Source organism: Globicephala melas, chromosome 4 (genome assembly GCF_963455315.2).
Source record: "Globicephala melas chromosome 4, mGloMel1.2, whole genome shotgun sequence".
Taxonomy (NCBI): domain Eukaryota; kingdom Metazoa; phylum Chordata; class Mammalia; order Artiodactyla; family Delphinidae; genus Globicephala; species Globicephala melas.
This window is the reverse complement of record NC_083317.1, coordinates 25,837,593-25,843,592: the sequence shown is the minus strand read 5'-3', so window position 1 is coordinate 25,843,592 and position 6,000 is coordinate 25,837,593.

The following is a 6,000-nucleotide window of genomic DNA, read 5'->3' as shown; positions in this document are numbered from 1 at the left end:
TCCTTCTCTGGAAATCAGAGACCTGAGCTGAGGGGTTTGGGGTAGTGCTGCTTAGAGGCAGATGCCTGGATGAGGTAACGCCGGATCCATGGTTTCCAGACTTATTAAATTCATGGAATATTAAAATAAACATGTGAATCCATTGTGATGATTAATTTTATGTGCTAACTGGCCTTGGCTTTTGTGCCCAGTTGTTTCAACACCAGTCTAGATGTTGCTGTGAAAATAGTTTTTAGATATGATTAATATTTGAGTCAGTAGACTTTGTACAAAGCAGATTATGCTCCATAACTCCCTAATGTGGGTGGGCCTCACCCAATCAATTGAAGGCCTTAAGAGAAAAGACTAAGTTTCCCTGAAGCAGAAGGGATTCTGCCTCCAGACTGCTTTTAGGTCCAAGACTGCAACATCAACTCTTGCCAGAGTTTCCAGCCTGCAGCACCCACAATTGAGTAAGCCGATTCCCTAAAATCAATCAACCCCTTCCCCACCCCATCTCTCTGTCTGTCCACCTACCTACCTACCAAGCTACCTATCTACCTATCCGTATTGGTTTTGTTTCTCTGCAGAGCTCTGAATAATGCACCAACATAAGATTGTGGTTTTAATTTTTACCAGTAAGGACTCAAAACCAAACAAATAAATAAAAATGAAAACTAATCATCTACTGTTATCACTTCATGAAGGAAAGAACAATTTTCTGCTCCCATAATAGGAAAGAAGTAATCTCAGAATAAAGGAGTTCTATTAATTGAAGAAATCATGTCCTACCAAACAGCTTACTGCACTGACTTTACATTTTTCATTTTCCATTCACAGGTGGAAATGTCTGAGCCAGTCTTTAGGAGTTGTGCTCGGGGTGACCCAGCTTCTGATTGTGTGGGAGAACAGCCCCACTGTCACTCCTAAGAGAACAGTCTCCCCAAATACTTCTCCCTGATAAGAGAATGTGGGAAAGTGATGAGGTGTCAAGACTTACTGTCCTTTTTTCCTTTCCACAAACAGTACCTAGAGAATGGTAGAGTTGTTTATGAGCCATGTTCATTCCGCCGTCTCTTCTTTTTTTTCAGATGGTCATAGAAATATCTTGTTGTAAAAGCACCTCACTGTTCCTTCTTCATGAAACCACACTTCCTTTATGTCCTTTCAGCTCAGTTCTGCTGTTCATGCAGAGGCCGAGGAAATTTTCCCTTGCAAGTTTCTTAAAATTCATTATCCTTACAGAGTGTAAGAGCTGGAAGTTCCCCTAAAGATCACAATGTTCAAGTCTACTTTTGACAGGCGAGATAACAGAGGCTAAGAGAGGTGGAGTGGAGACCAGGAGTGGCAGAGGAGGGCTAGACCCCAAGTTCCCGAATTTCAGTAGAGCAGTGGCCTTGCTCATTAAAACTTCCTCTTCTGCCGTCATCACTTTCATTTCAGTTAACTCTTTCCCCCAGAAGAGCCCTTCTCCTTTTACCTCTCCTTTTCTTTGCTTTGAAGTTACAGATCTGAAACTCAGTGTTTAGCTATGCCCTGGCTTTCTTCCACGTTCTGTGTACGGATGGCCTCTCATAAACCTCCTTTTATCTAGGTTTCGCATTTCCCCACCTTCCTCTGCTGAAGCTTGATACCAACTGACCTATAAGGGCTTGCCCTTCAAAACAGCCTTAGTCAACTCTTGCCTGTAAGACCAATTACTGAGAGGACAAGTGAAAATAATTGCTTGGAAATTATTGCTTAAATTAAAGCTACAGAATTCATTTTGTTTCCTACATACTATTTATAGGCTCTTTTCAAATTTCTCATTTTCCACACACTTGAAATTTTATCTATTGGGTAGGGTTTTGTGAATTTTTTTTTTTTTTTTTGGTACGTGGGCCTCTCACTGTTGTGGCCTCTCCCGTTGCGCAGCACAGGCTCCGGACGCGCAGGCTCAGCGGCCATGGCCCACGGGCCCAGCCGCTCTGCAGCATGTGGGATCCTCCCAGACCGGGACAGGAACCCGTGTCCCCTGAATCGGCAGGCGGACTCTCAACCATCGCGCCACCAGGGAAGCCCATTTTTGTGAATTTTTGAGCCACAAATTTATCTGAGTTTCAGATTCTGATTTATTTTCAGTAGTGCTCTCAGTTTAGTTTACTCCAATTGCAAAAATACTCCATCTCTGTAGGTATTTACAGTAACAAAATCTGAATGCAAATTTAGAGAAATTCAATCAATGGTGAGTCATGGGTGCCAATCTCCACCTCATCTAAACAGTCTGGCAACCCTTCCAGTTGTAGCCAGGACTCTTCTCATTCCTCAAGAAGCAGCTATTCACCCCTTCCCTTGAGCTTCTGACCCCATCATCTTTTCCTTTTCTTTCATAGAGAATAGAAACAGCCAGGTAGGCACTTTCTCAACTTACCCTCCAACGAATCTCCTTCAAATACTTTCATCTGCAGTTTTACCGTCTGTCCAATATCAAAGCCTGAGATGATCCTTGGCCTCTTCAAAGACAATTCATTCTAGGTGTGCCACATTGTTCTGCCTCTTCAGTACTTTACTCCTTTGATTACTGCAGCCTCTCCATCTTTAGCCTTTCCACTAGATCTGTCTTCTCAGTATTTACTCATGTTTAAGTATTGATACTCCCCAACTTGAAACAAAACAAAAACCTTGGACCCACCATCCTGACTTCCTCAACTTTATTTTATGGTTAGACTTTTTAGAGCTCATACCCCGAATCCACTATCCTACTTGCCCACACACACTTCAAATCATTATGATCTACTTTTGCTCCCATAGTTCCAGTAAAACTGTTCTCATTGAATTCCTAGTTGCTAAATCCAGTGGACCTTTTTCAATCCTTATTTAATTGCTGGGCAGAATCCTTTTCAGTTGGCCAATATAGCTCTGTTGGCTTTTATATCTCTTAGACCCAAAGCCTACAGGGTTTGTTAAGAGTTCCTGGAACACAATCTCAATTTGATGAAATAATTAAAATGGAAAATAGGTGGGAACCCAATGGTGAAGTCTTTTAATGCTGAGCTGTGAGGATTGATTTTTATTCTCTAGGCAGTGGTAACCTATAAAAGGCTGAGGAAGGAAGTACAATAGTAATATCACATCTTTTGGGAAGTAAACTCTGGGGCAGCGGATGGTTTGGAGCGGTGGTTTGCAAAGTGCTGTGTAAAAAAGCAGGATCAGCGGCACCTGGGACTTCGTTAGATGAAATTCTTGGGTCCCACCCTGATCTACTGATTCAGAAACTCTGGATGTGCAGCCACGTGACGTATGTTTCATGAAGCTCAAAGTTAGAGAACTACTGGTTTGGAGGAGAAACAGAGACAGAATAAGTACTAGTCATCAAAGGCCTAAAATAGAGTCACAATGTTGTGGAGAGTGGGGTATGTGAAGAGAATGTGCAGTATTCAGTCACTGGATGAGGGCCTTAGACATTTTTTTTTGTAACTACTGACATAGAGAACATGCAATCCTGGTGCTGCCTCTGAAGTGTTATTCACTCCTTCATTCAACATATGCTTACTGTGCCGGGTTCATTTCGTATGACCAGGGAGAACACAGGCCAAGCTCAGAGCTAAAGTTATGATCATCACTGGTTTGTATTAGATCACTTCCTGCAAGATCTTTGTAGATACAAACTGTGAGCACTTACAGTAATTCGTGGAGGACAGAGAGAAGTGCTCCAAAGTCACCCCACCAATGAACAATGAACACTTTTAACAGGAAAACAGGGCTTCCCTGGTGGCGCAGTGGTTGAGAATCTGCCTGCCGATGCAGGGGACATGGGTTCGAGCCCTGGTCTGGGAAGATCCCACATGCCGCGGAGCAACTAGCCCTGTGAGCCACAATTACTGAGCCAGCCTGCGCGTCTGGAGCCTGTGTTCCACAACAAGAGAGGCCACGATAGTGAGAGGCCCGCGCACCGCGATGAAGAGTGGCCCCCGCTTGCCGCAACTAGAGAAAGCCCTCGCACAGAGACGGAGACCCAGCACAGCCAAAAATAAAATAAATTAATTAATTAAAAAAAAAAAGAATCCGCCTGCCAATGCAGGGGACACGGGTTCGAGCCCTGGTCCGGGAAGATCCCACATGCCGCGGAGCAACTAAGGCCACGAGTCACAACTACTGAGCCTGCGCTCTAGAGGCTGCGAGCCACAACCACTGAAGCCCACGTGCCTAGAGCCTGTGATCCGCAACAAGAGAAGCCACTGCAATGAGAAGCCCGTGCACCACAATGAAGAGTAGCCCCCACTTGCCGCAACTAGAGAAAGCCCTCGCACAGAAACGAAGAGCCAACACAGCCATAAATAAAATTTTTTTAAAAAAGGCAAAATTCCTTTAAACAAAACAAAACAAAACAGGAAAACAGACATCTACATTACCAAAAGATTTAATTTCTCTTTAGAACCTTCGCATCAGTTTCAGCTAACCCAAGGCAGACCATGTGGTCCTGAGGGATAGTTCAGCTATGTGGTGGCTCTCAGCAGTTCACTTTTAGAAACCAATTCTGTAAGATCTCAGAGCGGGAGAGCACTGAAATGAGGTGTAACAAGGTTCTCAGTTGCAAGCCAGAGAAGGCAACTGGTTGATTTAGGCTGAAAAGGAATTTATTCAATGGGTAGAGATTGCCCAGGAAGCTTGGAAACCAGGCAGCAACAAAGGTGATTCATCGGCTACTAGGTTCATGGCCAAATTCTCAGAGCAATGGCTACTCAACACCAGATGCTAGGAGCTTACCTGTTGTCCCCATTGGCTATACCAGATGTTTCCCCTAGTGATAGTTAGACGCTGCTGCTCTCAGCGTGGATCCTCTCCTACCCAGTTTCTTTGCTTCGCCAATTAGGGTGCAGTGTCCAAGTTGCAAGGGAGGTTGGGTGAAGTTTTTGCTTCCACAGGTAAAAGTGGTCTGTGCCATTTGAACACTGGAATGGGATTCAGATGCAGAGCACATGTCGCCCCTACCCCTCCAAAGAAAAATACACTGATGTAAACTTGCAAGTCGTGTGGAACTTTACAAGGGATCTAAGACATCATCTAGATCAGATTCCAAAGATACAACCTTTTAAAACCTTTTAATTAATAATTTAGAACACCAATATATAAATGATTTAAAAGGCGTTCTGCCTGCAGCTCCCCCTCCTTTCTATTCATCCTACTCACACCTACTTACCAGTCTCTAAGACACCTACAAAGAATTCTGGGTCCTGTAATGACATTTAAAAATGAGGGCGAACAAATCATTTTACAAGTACTTTGAAAATTCTTGAGAAGGCTCAGAACCTGTGCAGGAACAAAGATGATGAAGCATAAGGCTTACATTTTACCAACTGTTGGCTCTAGCTTGTGAATTCAGGCTTAGAAAAATTTAAGTGATTAATTTCCCTTAACGTCACAAAGCAGTTAAAGCTAAATAGGAGAACAACTTCATTTGTGGTCTGGCGCTCTTTCCAGTACTTTCTCCAAACCAGACTCTCTTGGTCTTCATTGCCTCTTCTGGAAAACAAAGTGGTCTTAGACTGTTAGACTTTGAAGAGACCTGCAAGGACGATCAGTATTCTTTGCAACCCATTAAATGTTTCAATGCTCAAACATCCCTTATTTTGTAATCTTCCTCTTATCTCTTGAACAACTGTTTCCTAGTTTCAAATTATTACCACAAGGTATATAAATTACTTTAAAAATCATTTGTGGGAAAAATGATAATTAAAAACAAAATTCAGATTCACAGTGCTAACCATGAGTAATTTTGAATACTTTATTATTTTAATACCCTTTTAAAGGCCAACTTAAAAATATTCACAACAGCTTTATTCATATAACCTTAAACTGGAAACAACTCAAAAGTCCATCAACAGGATGAATGGCTAAACAAATTATAATACACACCAAAGACTAGTCAGCTAAAAAAGAGGAAATGAACCACTGAACCCTGCATTAATATAGATGAATTTCAGAGCAGCTGGCTGAGTGAAAAAAGCCAGAAGCAAATGAGCACATCCTGTAGAATAATAT